The 18,454-nt window shown below is 39.6% G+C and overlaps 1 protein-coding gene across 1 annotated transcript in view; it reads right to left on the bottom strand.

The window, feature by feature from the left end:
* Nucleotides 1-13,457, bottom strand: part of SERPINE2 (serpin family E member 2) — a 32,943-nt gene extending 19,486 nt beyond the window's left edge. The window contains exon 1 of the mRNA XM_081956387.1: nt 13,095-13,457. The gene's annotated coding sequence lies outside the window, so the exon portion shown is untranslated. The remainder of the gene's footprint in view (nt 1-13,094) is intronic.
* Nucleotides 13,458-18,454: the final 4,997 nt, after the last annotated feature.

Raw genomic sequence — 18,454 nt, 5'->3', positions numbered from 1 at the left:
AATGGCGAACTGAACACAGCTCTGCTTTTCACAAAGCCAACAACTGGTGAAGTTAAGAGCCAATCAGCTTCTCGGTACTCATCTCCAGATTAAGGAGATGACATGGGTCACCCATAAATTTGCTCCATACATAATGTCTTGCAAGGAGATAGTAAAATAACACTTTCCAGCAGGTTCAAATATTTATTTATTCAGTCAAGGATCAGCAAATTACCAGCAAGTTTGAGAACTCCAATTGTTGGGGTGGGAATCATTATGCCTAATCTACAGTTCAGCAGCTTTCAAAAAGTCACTGGGTTCACCTACTTTTTCTCTTAACTATTTAAGAAAGCTGCTTATTAATTGAAGTTAAGAACCTTCCAAAGGACAGGTTTCATTATGTTGCTGTGAAAATCTCTTTTTACCCCCAATGAAAGAAGCACCATGTAACTTTAAGTATTAAAATGAAAAGCTTTATTTTTTGAGAAACAACAAAATGGAAATTAAAATATTGATTTTGAAAAGTCAACACGCTAGATGAACTTGAAAGAATATTTCTTGTGGACTGTTTAAAAATTTATATAATAATTTATAAAGTTTCTAAATTTAATTGTATGAAATTCTCCCATGGGGAAGTTTTGTTGATTGGAAAAATAAACAGATGATAAGAGCAGACTTGAAGGCTATCCTAGAGGGAGGAACAATTATACTTAAATTATAATTAAAGGAGAAGAGACCAATTAATACAATGGGACACTATATTATTGAGTATAGAAGAAGATCAATGTACACAGAAATTACTTACAAGATTGTCTGATACTGTAACAGAGGACATGGAAGAATAACAGATTTTGTTGGATAAAATGGAGACTGAGATTGATTTGAATGTGGATTCAAATTGGAATTTAAATCACAAAAATAATGTGAAAAAAGATCTGAATATAGACTTTAAAATGCTAAATATAAGAGTGCTGGAAAAAGATGCCAAAACAGATTTACAGATAAAACCAGATGGTGCCTTAATAATTATACAAATAATAAATCAGAAGGGTGACTTGGAAAGCTTTCTTATCTTGAATTTACAAAAGGAATATGTGAAATCAAGGAAACGGTTTTTGAGAGGAAACAAAGAGAAACTATTCAGCTCTTACCCGAATGGAAATGTAGAAAATTGATTAGGAAATCCAGTTGTGGGATATTTTTTGATGGGTCAAAGGTTTTTAAAAGTAAAATGGTCTTCAAAATGAGCTTAATCAAGGTTAAAATATGTATTTTGTGGTTTCTGGTAGCTGTCAGCAGGATTTCCTTTTGATCAGGACTTAGTGATTAGGTTTTAAGGATTTGTTTGTAAGTGGGGAGAGATTTCTCTTGCTTTATTTCTGTGATAAAGGAAGTGATAAATTGGATTATAAAATTCATTTTTTAAAAAAAAATAAGGTTGAAATACAGATTACTATTTCTCACAGCTATTAAGATACATTTGCTAATTAGGACTGAATGGTGAAATATGATAAAGTATGAGATATAGGAATAAGGGTATTGTTTTTTTAAAAAATTGAAATACAGGTCACCCTCAACCTATGACGATAATGGAGCCTGGCCACTACAAGTAGTGACAACCGTTGAGATAGCCTTCTTCATAATCCCCAGCCCCTACTCTCCCTGATTACTACTGTTACAGGAACCCCGGGGACATTAAGTGAACATAAGATACCTTGTGAACGAGGAAAGCCTTGGGAAGCCCACCACCCAAATAGATCCATAAAGGAGGTAGACAAGGAGCAGAAAGTTTAGCAAACCCCAAAACAGGACAGCAAGAATAAGAGCTCAGATAGATTTGGGCACAGCACCATGTTCCAATGCCAGAGAGGCTTCCAAAGAAGCCTCCGTCCTTGGACTTTGAAACCCTTTTTGTGGACTGTACCTCAGCCCCAATCCACTGGCCGTTGGGAGATTGAAAACCTCTCCTGGCTCTTGCTAGCTTTGGTGATGCCAGCCTACTCCATGCAAAGTCAGCAGGTTCAGGACAAGTTTCCCAAAACCTTTCCCTTACTTAATCCCCTCCCTCCTTCAAAAACCCACATTTCTTCTATAAATAAAAAAAATAGCTGGGAGGAATAGACTTGTTGATCTTCCCCCAGGGGTAGTATTCAGCCAGTTCTGACTGGTTCTGGAGAACCAGTAGCAGAAATTTTGAGTAGTTCGGAGAACCGGCAAATAGGCTGGCCCCACCCCCACTGCCTCCCAGCTGATCTTCTTTTGGGCATTTGTTGCCCTGAACAGCGGACGGGAGCTGGAAAGCAGATTAGTGGGGGAGGGAGAAAATAGGGTTTTTGCAGAAACCTTCCCCCAGGAGCTGGGAAGGAATGTGGATTTTGCCGTATCCTCGCCCTGCCACACCCACAAAGCCATGCCACGCCACGCCCACAGAACCGATAGTACATTTTTTTTAATCCCACCACTGTGACTTCTCCCCTCCATCCATTATGTGCTAAAAGTAAACTTTCCACCTCTGAGCTCCAATCTCTATCTCTCATTTGTTAAATTTACTCCATGCCTGGAAAGAGATGACAGAATCTGTACTTACCTTGACTGCAGGTTGAAGAGTAGAGGAAGCAAGCAAGCAAAGAAAAACCTCCTGCAGTGTGTGTGGAGGAGATGAAGAAACAGTGCATAAGCGTGTAAAGCACAAACATGCAGCGAACGTTGAAGGCAGGAGCTGGGTCTTAAAGGCAGTTAGACAGCAGAAAGCTTAGAAACCTTTGGAAAGAGGTTTCAGGTTTCCAAGCTATTTGCTTGCCTATCTTGACTCCTTTAGGACCAACATCTACCCTGGCATTTGGTGCATACTTCTCTTTTTTAGAGAAGAACTTTTTCTTGGACTCTCAAAGATAAAAGCTTCAGGAAGATTTTCTTTGCTTGCTTGCTTCCTTTCCTGTATCTTCAGCCTGGCAGTGAGCCATCTGTAAGTAACTTACGGATCTTGTTATTCTCTTTCTAGGTATGCAGAAAATTTAACAAATCAAATGGTCAAAAAGGATCGAGATTGGAAGGCAGAGGTAGATAATTTATTTTCAATACCTAATGGGGGAGGGAATTATAAGGGCAAGTGACTGTGTGGTGCTGCGGGGTGTCTCCTAACTTTGAAACATGATGTATGATTGTATATAGTTCTTTGGGGGGGGGGGTTGTCATAACTTTGGTCATTAAGTGACCTGTCATATCTCGAGGACTACCTACACTAGAGGTGTTGTTAAATTACTGAAATTGTTTACTTTGTAAACTTGTAAATTGTATACTTGTGTAGAAATAGGGGGAATAATTTTTTATATATATCTTCTTTTTTCTATCTGAACTGTTTACATATTTTTTTTTTAGTTTGTATTAATGTTTTATCTGTGCATTTCTAAACTTTAATAAATGATTGCAAAAAAGAAAGCCATTGGACACAATATTGGGAAAGACACAATATATATAAATGCTAGGTCTCCAAAGTAAATGGGAGAATTAGAGTGCTAATGGTATCATTTTTGTCATGGATGCCAGGCTCCACCTCTTCCTTTTTACGACCCTGTCATTCAATTTGGAAATTACTTTATCTTTAAATACTTTTCATGTATAACCTGCACCTTCTTTTCTTAAGTCATTCTAGTGTCCAAGTAATTTTTTCACTACTTTCCTTTTTCCCCCCTCCCGGAACATTTTTCCTCAGAATTCACTCTTGACAATATCAAATCATAGTCTGTCCCATGTTCAAACATATTACTTTTGCATTCTTCATTAATTTTTAAAAAGGAGAATAGAGACTCCTTTTATTTGGCTGGCTGTAGGAACATTATCTTGCAAGTCTGATTGTGTTCCTCTTTCTTTTTTATAGCTGTCTGAAACCATTACACACACTTTCTACAGATTTTATGTGGGTTTTGGGGGGGTTGTAACAATCTCCCCTCTCTCCCTTGAAGTCATAAGCTTTTCTCTCTATTCATTGTCATTGGCTTTGAAATAGACAAGTCAGAACAGATCAGAAGAGCTAAGATTTCTTCTTTGATTCAATTTATAGACAGCAGAGGGGGCACTTACTTGCAGATGAAGACACCTATTAAAGATTTAGAATCTTTTAAAATAAAAATGATTGTTTCTCCATTTACTAGAACAAATTCCACTGTTCTGATTTATTAGTGATAAATTACTTTATCCAAAATATTCTAAAGGCCTCATTTACTTCTTACAAAAAAAAAATCCATTCAGCCCCGACTTCTCTACTCTGCAATTCTCCAGAAGGGTCAATAAAAGGGTATCATCATCCCCAGCCAGCATAATCATGGACAACTTGGCTCAGTATTTTTAAGATATGCAGCAGAACATCAGAATGGGGTTAACGTGTAGCCACAGGTAGCACAGAAGTCTCAACATGTTTCTTTAGGAAGAGATGAAAAAGTTGCCAACCTAAATTGTACTTGACCATGTGCAGCATCACTGCTGTAGCACAAACTATATCCCTTTTACATATTAAGAAATATTAATCACTTAAGTCTTCACTTCCTCAAACATGGTCCACTATCATCATGCTGTTTAATTGCTTCAGGATCCAATCAGGTTTAGTCTTCTGAGCTTTCGGACTTGTGCTGGAGCCCATCCTCAGCAATTTCTCTCTGGCAGAGTGTGTGCTTTGGGCTATTCTGTGTGATATTTATATGTGGCTGTCTGAAAGTTCAGAAGAATGAACCTCAGGTCCTGGTAACCGACCCAAATTGTATGCCACAACATTATCCTGGGACACATATATTCGCCTATTTAATTGTGTACTATCCTATGAAATACTCTGTTTTTAACGGCAGTGAGCTGTTAATGATAATTTAGAATTAACTAGTGAGAATACCATACTTATTTAATTAATATACTGTAGTTATCTATTTGCTACTTATGAGAATTCATTGATTATCACTAATATAATATTTACGGAACTTTGTGTTTAGCACATCAAGAGTATAGGGTTATGTTTTATAAGACACAGTTACCTACAATGTAATATACTTAATTAAACATTAATGAGTACAGAGTAAAATCCAGAACTTAGAAAGATACTGTACATAATACTTTATATTTTATAAAGGCTTTTATAAGCCTTTTTTAGTTCTCAAGGTATTCCAGTGTATTTATATGAGCCTCATTTAACATTACTGAAACTTCCAGAGTTCTGTTAGGCTATCAAAATTAATACGTTACTGTCCACAAATACAAGAGGTATGACAATATTGCACCCATAAAGTTCAACAAATTTGCTTAAACCTTTATTTTGGAGCCAGAATATACACAGCCAAAGTTCTGAACAAGTTGTAAATAAGTTTTACTTGTTTTATTTCATGCCTATCATTTGTTCATATTATCTTCAATTATTTAAATAGTCTCTAAACCTCTTTTTTTTTGGGGGGGGGGGGTGTTGTTCTGTTTCCAGAGCATGCATTTTGTCACTGACCTAATTCTTTATTCTGAGCAGTTTCTGAAAGGATGTTGTCAGCAACCACTCATTAGAGAGCCAAATGCTTTGGCAAGCTTTAACTAGGACAGACATTCCACTTCCAGAATGGAGTGAACAAAAGGTTCACTTCCATTTCCGATTGTTTAAATTTCCACTGATAGAAAAGTCACTCAGTTCAGTATAGGTGAGAATATAAAGAGACAAGTAGAAAAAAAGTGACTCCATTTGGCACAAGTGTAATTCCACACCTGATTAAGAAAAGTGCATTCAACCCATACTGATATGTGTCTGCATTTGCTGTGCCTTCAGAATGTTGTTTTCAAGTATTACATTTTAGGTAAGCTTAAATTAACCACAACATAATTAGCTTGTGCTTTTCTGTTTGTGAAACGTGAACACACACACAACGTATTGGCATGTTCTTTTAGAAAATATCTATTTTATTTATTTAAAATAAATAAAATAAATATTTCAAACCTCAGGTCAAGTATTGCTTTCTATTCACTCAAGTTGATAATTTTTCCAACAGATAATTTTTCCAACTATTGGCAAACTCCAAATCTCAACCAATAAATGCTCTGTCTTACACACTGGCAACAAAAATCAGAACACCAAATACAAACTGGGCTGATAAGACCTCATAGACGACCCTCACTCTGTCAAGGACCTAGGAATATTCATCTCAAATGATCTAAGCCTCAGAGTTCATTGTAACAGCATTGCCAAAAATGCATTAAGAATTGTTAACCTAATTTTTCTCCAGTAACACTGTACTGCTAACTAGGGCATACAAAACCTTTGCCAGACCAATCCTTGAGTACAGTTCTTCTGCCTGGAATCCACACTGTATATTGGACATTAATACAATCAAGCAGGTTCAGAGGTATTTCATGAGAAGAATACTCCTCTGCTCACAATATAATACCTAATGCCAATAGGCTTGAAATTTTGTGCTTGGACAACCTTGAACTACGTCACCTACAGTCTAACCCAGTGATGGCGAACCTATGGCACGCGTGCCACAGGTGGCACACGGAGCCATTTGTCAGAGCACGCGAGGCGCTGCCCTGTCAGCTGGCCAGCGCGCATGCGCGCTCTGGCCAGGTGAGTTCACCCTTTTTAAAAGCCATTTTTCACCCTCGCCTGGCTCCAGAGGCTTTATAGGAGCCTGGGGAGGGCAAAAAGAGCCTCCCCCCCCCGGAGGCCCTCCAGAGGCTTCATGAGCTTCCCTGATGCCTTCGGAGCGCTCAAAACGGCCCTCCGAGCAAACCAGAAATCACTTCCTGTTTGCTCGGAGGATCGCTTCGAAGGCTTCAGGGACCGTCCGGAGGCTTCCCTGAAGTCTTCGGAACGCTTAAAACAACCCTCCGAGGAAACCGGAAGTCACTTCCAGTTTGCTCAGAGGGTCATTTTAAGCGCTCCGAAGGCTTCAGGGAAGCCTCCGGACGGTTCCTGAAGCCTTCGGAGCACTCAAAACGATCCTCCGAGTGGAGGGTCATTTTGAGCGCTCCGAAGGCTTCAGGGACCGTTCGGAGGCTTCCCTGATGCCTCTGCAGGGTGTCCGGGGGGGCGGGGGAGGCTGTTTTCGCCCTCTCCAGGCTCCTATAAAGCATTTGGAGCCTGGGGAGGGCGAAAAAAGCATGTAAAAATCGGGGTTCGCTCCTGTAGTGCACGCATGCACACTGGGGGGTCACGCATTGCATTATGGGTGCAGCACGCCCACACATGACCCCCCTGCGCTCCCCCCACTTGTGGCACGCGAGCCAAAAAAGGTTCACCATCGCTGGTCTAACCTAAGCATAGTACACAAAATTGTCTGCTACAACATCCTACCCGTTAACCACTACTTCAGCTTAAACCTCAATAATACACAGGCAAACAATAGATACAAACTCAAGGTAAACCACTCCAAACTCAATTTCAGAAAATACGACTTCAGCAATAGAGTGGTCAATGCTTGGAATGCTCTACCTGACTCCGTTGTTACTTCCTCTAACCCCTTAACCTTAAACTGTTGGACATCACACCATTCCTAAGGGGTCTGTAAGGGGGCATTCATAAGTGCACCAGCGTGCCTACCATCGCTGCCCTACTATCCCCATTTATTTGTACTCATTTCATGTGCTCATACCCATATTTATACTTATACCTGTTATCTCGTACATGTTTGACAAACTAAATAAATAAAATAAAATATACTTAGATTCAGTAGTACTATGCTTATTATCAAACTCAAACACTACAATAAAACTATTTGCAAGTAATTTCCCAATTACTTAACATTGCATGCAAATAGTCATTTTTAACATGTCTTTTTATGATGTTTTAAATTTATACAAAGATGCATATATAAGCTATGTACTGATTAAGCTATATAATTACAATGCATTTTTCATTCTGTGATACTAAGTACCACATGGAACTTCCAGAGGCATAATAATATTAAGGCCACAAACATCTGTTTTATTCTAAATCTGTCTTAAGAAAGTCCTATACCAAGCAAACTTCTCTGTATTTAGAGGTGTTGTTAGCGGGATTGGGATAAACCAAGTCTTCCATGTAATAGTTTTATTCATTAATTTATTAAAACAATTTTAACTACGCAATAGGATTTCCACTAGAAATTGGAGTCATTTGGAGAAAGACTGTGGCACAGTGGTTAGAATGCACGCTAACTCTGCTCACTGCCAAGAGTTCAATTCCTCCGATCCTGACCAGCTCAAGGTTGACTCAGCCCTCCATCCTTCTGAGGTGGGTAAAATGAAGATCCAGACTGTTGGGGGCAATATGCTGACCCTGTAACCACTTACAGAAGGCGGTAAAGCACTGTGATGTGATATAGAAGTCTAAGTGCTATTGCTACCACTATTAAAAACCAGCAAGCAGCATGACAATACCTCAGTCAGGAAAAATTGCTGCAAAGTGGGAGATTCATTGTTGCACTAGGAATTATGACTTTTAGAATGCTGATAATGATAACCTGTGTCTCACATGAACATGCATAGATCCTTGATGTTCCTCAGTTACAGCAAATCATAGGAGTCTTCAGATGAGAAAGTAGGAAAACTCCTCCTACCAGATGAGGATAAATTCTTCCCAATAGTAGAAATGTAAGAAAAATGGAGCAGTGCAAGTACAGACACACAGGAAGGTGAGGTTGCAAATAAAAGCCGTGCTGGCCTAGTGGTTAGAATGCAGTACTGCAGGCTACCTAACTGCTCACTCCAGGAGTTCGTTTCCCACCGGTTCAAGGTTGACTCAGCCTTCCATCCTTCCAAGGTCAGTAAAATGAGGACCCGGATTATTGGGGGCAATATGCTGATTCTGTAAACTGCTTAGAGAGGACTTTAAAGCATTGTGAAGTGGTATATAAGTCTAAGTGCTATTGCTATTATTGTAGAAATGAATAATTTGTATTTATTTTCAAGAGTGTTCTGACTCAGCAAAGTGAAGAAATGCCAGGATCAAAAACATGTAGATAACATCTAATAAATACAATGGCAACACCAAAATTTGGTACACAGGTTAAGCTCCTGTCTATATGATCCATACAATCATATTTCTGCACTTTCATAGCGGTTAACCAAATTATGGTTCAGCATTGCTTGTGAACGCAGTCAATTTCTACCTAATGAGGTAGACCTAATTGTTAGGTCACAGCTGGAATATCGTGGGCAGTTCTCTCACTGCATCTCAGAAAGGATACAGTGGAAATTTATTTATTTATTGGATTTGTTTGCAGAGTGAAAGAAGTTTGCTGAATTAGAGAGGGTTTAGACTTCAACAAAGATGACCAAGGGGCTAGAGCAACCTCCCTAAGAGGAAAGAGTGTAATATCTGAGACTTTTTAATATAGAAAGCAAGTGAATGAGAGAGTTAAAGAGTACAAAAGTTTGCATGGTATGGATAAAATAGCCAAGGACAAGTTAATTTTCCCTTCCCGGCTTAGTAAAATTGAGGTCAACCAATAAAATTGAATCTGGGAGAACAAAACATTTAAAGCAACATATAAATAAACTTTGGAATCTGCTATCATGAGATGTAGAGCTATTAGCCTGGCTGGCTGCAAAAAAAAAAAAAAGAGTTGGACCAATTCCTAAAAGTCACAGGAAAGCAAGCCTTGATGTCACCGTGGCTCCCTTTGAAGATCATGTGCTGGGAGATTTGTGGGTTTCCTTTGTGCATTTGGTTGGCTACTCTGAGAACAGACAGATGGACTAGATGGGCTGCCCATCCAATCCAACAGGGTACTGCTTATGTTCAAATGTTACCTTACGTTGCAATTGAATAAAGCAATAAATTTTCCCATTTGCCAAATGGGATGCATTGATAGCAATTACTGACTCTAGTTTTTCCACTTATTCATCAGTCCAAAGATTCTGTAGGCTCTGCTTGCTTTAGGTTTTCTACAAACTGAATCTAACCTTGGTGACTTGCTCAACACCTACTGACTATCCCACAGAATTTTCCCACAGGACTGGCATTGAGACCTTTCCTAACAGACTATGGAGTTTCACAAACTGCAATACCCTTCATACAGAGTTCTTCCATACTGAGCTGACGGTGATCATTTCCTGGGAATTTTAATCTTGCAGGTGCCTGACAAATCGCTTGTCCTAAGAATCGTAACTACGGGATGAGATGGACTCTGCTCTACTTGGATTAAGTGGATTATCATAACAGGAAGAAACACTTACTAAAATCTGAAATTCTGAGTCAGCACATCAAAATTATAAGAACTAACACTTCAGGTGAGTCGATTATTTGCCACTGCTCTAATCTGCTTCAGTGACTCCAACCTGTTCTTGGGTCATCCTCAGTCCCAAAAGGTATTTTGATTTACATTGCCTGCAAGCAAAGAAAGGTTTGATTTGGCTTTTTAATAAATATCAGGAATATTCTGCAGCCATGTTCTATTAGCAATTTAAGAATGCAGAAAAGGCATTAGAAGCAATTGCTTTGTGGGAAGACAAGGGAAATGGCTTTCTGATAGTAGCCACTGAAGCCACAAACTCAACTCCACTCTGGCAACTCTATCATTAAAACATCCACTTTGCCCCACTTTTACAACTCCAGCTAACATCTGAGAGGCACATTTTAGTTCTCTTAACACATAAAGAAAAAGCCAAATCAAATTGATCTGAATGCTTCTTCCCGATAGCTACCAGTAACAACTCCAGAAATTAAAAAATTAAGCTTAGAAACCTAAACCAGAAAACGCACCAAGCAAGGATTATCTAATAGCAGAACTGTTAAGAACTTAGAATGGTAAACCCCAGTATCACTCACCCTTTCTAATTGCAATAGTGCCAGAACATTGGGGCACAGCAGTAATAATCTCTATAACAGTAGGAAGAAAATTGAATGACCATCCAATTAATTTATAGAAGGATCATCTGTACACCAAACATCTGAAGACAAAATTGTTGGACTGGCCAAAAGCATTTATCGAAGAATTAGGAATAATTGTGTAAAAAAGAGAAAGTCCCAGTATTTGTTAAACATCCCAGAATTTATAGATGCCTGTTAAATGATCACAGAATTGACGAAACCAATATTTTCAAATACCTTAGAATCACTTTTCAAGTCTCTGATGAGAGAAGGGCTCATTCAGACCATGTAGTCTAGAATGCAGCCATATCAAATTTTCCATTGATCAAGGGATGCCATACTAATCCTTGATGCTTTAAAGTTATTCTATGTCCAGGTGTGGTCTCAGCTCCTCAGTGGTTGTCAGTTAGGCCCTATGGTAACTACTCAAAAACTACTATCTAAACTACTATAGTAATATTACTATTACTATTAGTCTTCTCATTGTTCCTATCATCCATCTCCTCTAACTTATGACTGCAGGACTGTAACTTGTTGCTTGTATCCTTACAATTTATGTTGATATTTCCTGATTGCTTATTTGTACCCTATGACTATCATTAAGTGTTGTATCTTATGATTCTTGATGAATATCTTGTCTTTTTATGTTCACTGAGAGCATATGCACCAAAGACAAATTCCTTGTGTGTCCAATCACACTTGGCCAATAAAGAATTCTATTCTATTTAAAATTCTACAAAGTATCATTCAAATTTCCACTCAAATATAGTACTCCAGAAGGCTGGTGTAAATAAGATTGAAAGAAATATTCAGCTTTTCATCTACTGATTGTAGGTAAATTTCTGCTCATAGACTTGACCTCTCTGACACTAGCAGATAATTTTAATGCTATATGGAGAAGGGATCTACCTGAGAAGCTACTTGCGTATAGAGTCTCTGAGGAAGTTCTCCTATTCCTAGATTAAAAACATGCCAAAAAGGTAGGCAGAACCCATTGGATACAGAAAAGCAACTAGACCAGTATCAACTATCCAGACGTTTTCTTAAGGAGTTGATCTTCTTCACTCAGACCTCGAAGATATATAAATTCCATTTGTTTCCAATTTGAGGAAGTCTTGAATTAATTGCATTAAATCACTTAGTAATTTAATGTTTGAGGTATAATGCTCTGCTTTCCCTGTACTTGAAGGCAGGTATATTCTCTCTGTGTGAGTATATAAATGAATATTCTATGGTTTCTGTCTGTGTCTTTGTCATGTAGATGCTGCTGGATATACATACAGCTTCTATGGGGATTCCAGGGCTCATTTTATTTATCCTGATACAACAAATACCCCTGGCACACAGATGCTTTTTACATGCAAATCCTCCTCTTGGACCAGACACCTCTACTTCTTTTTGGCTGCTGCTAAATTCTGCCATACAGCTACGAAATCTAGGCAGGAACTAACAACTTCCAAAGATAATATTTTCCAGACTCCTGCCATTTAGCTCTGCCTATGGATCGGACAGTCTCAGTTTAAAAAAATACCAGGGTTTTACTCTTCGTTTTTAGATTATTCTTGGCTCAAATTCTACTTGTTTTGAGTTTAGAATTAACAATAGCACATTACCCCCATAGGCAGAAAGTAATCAGAACATAGACGTTTTCTGTGCTGTTGTCTAAATCATTTCGGTTTTGCTTTGTTTTTATTCTTGCTTTTATGCTGATCCTTGGCCGAAATTAAGAATTGCTTGCTTGCTTACCAGCCTCAAACGCTTCGCAGTAGCCAACATCCTCTGTTCCATCAGAGGGAGGCGAACTGCCTTGTTCGAAAACTGCAAATTTAACTCACCAAGTACGTGAGAAACACACTTCGCTGCACACACACAGACACATACACACAAACTGGGACAAAGTCCCAGAGTTATTTCTGTTCCGCAAACTCAATTTTCTCCCCAGCAATTACATTTCAGTCCATTTGCTGGCGGGCACGTCTTTTAACTGACTCCCGGGCTGTCATCCGGCATGTAAGAATTTGAAGCAACCTCTCTCCCAGCCGCGGGCAGTCGGGGCAAAGGAAGAGCGGTGAGGGCGCGGGTGTGGGGGACGCTTGGGGAGACCCCCAGGGAGGGTGGGGTGGAAAGGTAGAAAAGGGAAAGAGAGCAAGCCAATCCCGCCCATATGGAAGAAGCCGGAGGGAGGAGAGAAACCCCATTCAAGCCAGAGGGAGAAACAAAAGAAGGGAGAAGAGGAAAAAAAGGCGCGCGCTTTGGAAACTCGCTTCCCCGGAGAAAAGGCAAAAGGCTCCCGCTTGAGACGTACCTCCCCTCCAAAGCGGCCGAGAAAAAACTGCTGCAGCTCCGCCTCGTCCTCCCACCGCTCGGCTCAGCGACTAAAGCGAGCCGCCCCGAATCCGGCATTTATCCCGCCGCGGTCGAGAGCGCGCAGAAGCGATCAGGCGGCGCCCACTTCTCTCTCTCGCCCCTCTCCGCAACCTCCGCCTCCTCGCTTCGACTTTCTCCGCCGCGTTCCAAGCTTTCACTTTCTCCCGAACCGCCAGAAAACGAAGAGAGAGAGAGTGAGAGTGAGAGGGGGGGGGAGGGAAGGAGGGAGGGGAGAATCTCGCTGGTCCTGATCTCTTTCCAACCAGCAGCCCTTCCCGTCAGGAAAGCCCGGTCGCCGCTGGCTCTTTCTTCGCCGCCGCCTCCTCCCTCCCCACCCCTTCACCCAAGAGAGAAAGCAAGAGGGCGTCTTCGGGCGCCGGCGCCAAAGCCACTTAGCTCTGTCGGTGTGGCTCCGGCTCTGTTTCGCTTACAGGCGGAATTCTTGTCTCATTGCCTCAGGACGGGCTTGAGAGAGAATTGTAGTTGCTTTCACCTATAGCAACTATATCTTTAAAAAAAATAAACAGATAGCACCCGTATCTTTAAAAAATACCAAAGGGAGAAACAAAAACCTCAAGTGATCTGAATGACGTTTTTAAATCAGGGTCCCCCAAACTTGGCAACTTTAAGACTTGTGGACTTCAATTCCCAGAATTCTCCAGCCAGCTTTGCTGGCTGGAGAATTCTGGGAGTTAAAGTCCACAAGTCTTAAAGTTGCCAAATTTGAAGACCTCCGTTTTAAATTAATAACCCTACAGCAAAAGTGGTATTCAGCAGGTTCTGACTAGTTCTGGAGAACTGGTCAGCGGAAATTGTGAGTAGTTTGAAGAACCGTTAAATACCACCTCTGGCTGGCCCCGCCTCCATCTATTCTCTGCCTCTCGAGTCTCAGCTGATCGGGAGGGAATGGGGATTTTGCAGTAACCTTCCCTGGAGTGGGGAGGGAATGGAGATTTTACAGTATCCTTTCCCTGCCACGCCCACCAAGCCATACCACGCTCACCAAACCACACCCACAGAACCAGTAATTAAAAAATGTGAACCTCGCCCCTGCCGTACAGCCGGAAAATGTTGTAGTAATGTCCTACGCCTGTCCAAGATGAAAGACGTATCTTGTATAAGCTGTTTCTTCCATCCTCTTCCCGATTTCCCTTTTCTCCCCCGGAGCCGCATAACTTGGCCAGTTGCTCAGTCTCCCTAAGTAACTGTTAAAAAGATTTTCCTATTGAGGTTTTTGTTGGGTTGGGTTGACTCCGCAATTGGTAAACATCCCTAATGAAAGTAGAAATAGGCTGATCAGAGATAAACTTCCCTGGTGCGTATGAATAATATCGTTTAGCTATACAGGGAACATCTGCAGTCATATTAAGCAGAAACAAAAGAAGCCAGGAAAGGTGTGTTGCATGCAGCACACTAAGCCATGCAAAGTCACGCATATGTCATGCATATGTCATAATATGATATTCAAGTTTAGCTAGACTAGGGAAATAAGATTGTCATAGAAGAAATAGAGACTACCCACTTTTGACTCTAGCCTCATCCACTACAATTCTTAATCCGTTAATCAAATAATAATAGGTAACCGTCTGAAAAATATTTTCAAATTAAAATGTTCTACACTTCTGTGCGTATTGCATTGCATTGCTACATGTGTTGGACTGCAAAATTCCATCCCATCTTCTATCTGTTTGAAGAAGTGACCAGGAATCATTGCTCTCCACAACAAATAAATAAATAAAAATTCTCATTATTTGAAATCAGACCTAAAATTATAGCTTGTATTTTCATTTGTTCTTACCAAGCAGAATTTAAAGTACATTGCATGAAGCTGAGCTTTCACAGAGACTGAGATTCCTTCTCTGATATGCAAAACAGAAGGAAAGAGTTGCTAACTACAGGATTCCCAGGCTAGTTGCAATTCATTAATGCAACAAGTAACCCATCGTGTTTCACTTAAAAGGAACCACGTAATGAAATGTGTATAAGGCCTCTAAGACCTCCACGCCACAGTACTTGTGCACCCATGTTGCATACATTTTTTCAGACACTCCACTGCCTCCCTTCCCCAGAAAGGTTGCCATGAAGAGCTTGAAAACTGCAACAAATGAAAAAAATAACATGTCAGCATTTTAGTAATCAAGCACTTCTCTCTGTATTGTAACCATAGTTGCCAACTGCTATGGCAGCTAGAAAGAGGGGGGGGGGGAAACAATGCTACCACCAATCACCAGAATGAGGGCCCTGAGCCCCAATGATAATGGTTGCCTTGACACCCAGACACAGGGTGATTCAAGAGTTCCTACCAAGGGGAGAATAAGCCATCAACAAGGTCAGCAGAATTGCAACATTGCAAAAGGGGGAAAAAATTAGCTTTCCTCTGGCATCAAATTAGCCATGAGGAGCCAGAAAAAAAATCAACTTAGCTCTCAAACCCAGTTAATGCTGTGCAGTGATACATGTTTGGAACTGCTTCTGCATTGCTGTACAGAGGCCCATCTTTTGGCCTGGTTTTATATACTTTTTAAAATATCATTCATATATATCCAGGATAAGGTGACTTTGATTTTGTTTTTGTTGAGATAAAGCAGAAACGTGTGTTCCTTCTTGAGAAGATGTTTTGCAGCCTCCTTATCATGTCCTCCATTATTTAGAACAGCCCTAAAACTTGCAGAGGTCTTCAAACTTGGCAACTTTAAGACTTGTGGACTTCAACTCCCATGATCTCATATGAGCTATGCTGGCTGGAAAATTCTGGGAGGTGAAGTCCACAAGTCTTAAAGTTGCCAAGTTTGGGGACCCTGCAAGAGCCTTGTATGTAGCCCTTGCAAATAATGAAGAAAAGTAAAGCAAGGAAAGAGAGGCAACAAATGTACAATTTTTCGCTTAAAAGTTAGGGCCCCATGAATCATAGAGCAGCCTTATAAGGATGCTTTGTTCACCCCTTTGTTAAAGAAAAACACCCCATTGAAGGACATAATCCTATTCTATAGTCACTTGGCCAGCATGTCTTTAAATTCAAGAAGTGCAGCAATGGGGTGGCATTAGCTTAACCTTTTGGTATAAAAGGGAACAAGGAAGAAATTTAAGAGAGAGAAAAAATTACTATTGGACAAAAATGTTATTGGCAAAAAAGACCCTGCAATCATTCCTACCTATATTTACATTAGCAACAAAAGAGTTTTGGTTGACATTTTAAGAGACAATTTAAGATCTGGCAAGATGTGATTTTACTGTGTTAAACTGCACTTTACTGAGCAGAAATGGAGACTGGATATTCATCTGCTGTGATGAACTACAGAATTGTTGAGTTTCTTCTATTTTAAAGCAGGAACTGAAGAGTCAATCAATGCCAATTGTTCAGGAACAACTGTCATGAAAAACCCCAAAGAAATTTGTTCTGATGTGGGAGTAAAGGAACTCTGGGCTGGGAACATACTGAAAGAGGCATTTCAGAATGTTTAGTTACCCTGATGGCAGAATCAACATATTGGGTTGTATGAAGCTCTGCTCATTTGTGTTGCTTTGAAATGATATCAAATCATTTGTTGGCTCAATTTAATTCAGTATTGCAATGTTGAAGTTAATAAGTGATGCTAATAGCTACATTTTTAGAAATAGGAATTGTCTTATAACCTTTTTGTTAGTTCATCTCAAATTTATCTACCTCAAGTGGCTTTGCCCCTTTAGAATTTCAAGAACCTTGTTTTCACAATTAGCTGAAAATGCCAGATATTAAATTTAGGACATGCTGAGTGCAAGGCATGTGTTCTACCACATCAAAGCTAATCTCAAGAGACCAGCAATGTCAGCCGTGCACTAAGGTTCATTCCCTGACCAGAAGCTCATTAGCATTTATCCTCTGAGTTTGCTGTTCCTTTTCGTGCAGTGGGTAAGGGTTAGGCTTGTTAGGGATCATACATTTACTTGTACTTCTTTCTAGTCAACCTTAGTTGATCTCAGCAACAAAACAGGTTTGGATTTGGTTAGTAGTTGGATGGGAGACTAATAAGAAATACTGATAAAATTGCTAAATGTATCCATTGCAAATAGAATTCAATTGACTGAATTAAAGTTCCTGTCTATAACATGTTGCTTATACTCAAGACCTTCCTCTCCCATGAGAATAAAAACACTCTAAACGCTTCGGTGACCTGCAGGGACAATTTCAGCCCCTCTCTCCACAAGGATAACTGGCAGAGGGAAATCCAGTTGAAGCCTTCTTGTGTAAAATGGCAGTGGCCATTTTACACAAACTCCCAGAAGTCAAATTGCTATACGTGCTGTACAAATTGCTGTATACTGCAGGAGTCAAAAAGAGGACTGTGAAAATATCTAATATCCTGGACACCCTCACCTTCTACCCTCAAAATGACACTATATGGCACTGCACACCAGAACAACAAGACACAAGGACAGTTTTACTGAATGCTATCGTTCTGCTAAACAACTAATTCCCACAACACTGTCAAATTAGCTACTAAATCTGAATTACTATTATTCTTCTAATCCTTCCTAGTACCTATCTCCTCCCACTTAGGCTACATCCATGTTGTTTGTATCTTTGCAATTTATATTGTTTCATTGTTTCCTAGTATGATTTGATTGCTTACTAGTATGCTGTGACTATCACTAAGTGTTGATCTTATGAGTCTTGATGAATATATTTTACTTTTTCTTTATGTACACTGAGAGCATATGCACCAAAGACAAATTCCTTGTGTGTCCAATAAAGAATTCTATTCCATTCCATTCCATTCCATTCTATTCTTCTATTCTATTCTATTCTATACTATACTATACTATAACTATACTATTACTGTACTATTACTATACTATTACTATACTATACTATTAGTATTTCCAAACTGTTTACTGAAGGATGATCTCCAGAACAGACTTAACCAGAACAATGTTTATTCAAGTATTTGTACTCGTCTTAAACCTGACATAATGCTATGTCTAAAAAAGAAAAGTTATGAATAAAAATCTTTTATTGGTCATAGTATATTCTATGTACTCCTCCCCAATATGAGGAAATCAGTTTAAGAACTTTATGTTGCACAAATATTGGATTCACACATGGTGCTAAAGCATATTGCATGTTTGTATGTTGTACAAATGCAGCCATTTACAAGCTGCAATTTAGTGCAACATGTAACAAGTGACATATCTTAAACAGTCCCAATAATTAATGGACCTCAAGACCTCTAAGCTAACAGGCATCTCTAGTGGAAGTGTCATATTCCAGTGTTCACGTTACATACAAACAGGGATTCAGTTTGTTTGGTGAAAAACTTT

This window comes from Natrix helvetica (genome assembly GCF_964273705.1).
Source record: "Natrix helvetica genome assembly, chromosome: 5".
NCBI lineage: Eukaryota > Metazoa > Chordata > Lepidosauria > Squamata > Natricidae > Natrix > Natrix helvetica.
This window is presented reverse-complemented; position numbering and strand designations above follow the sequence as displayed.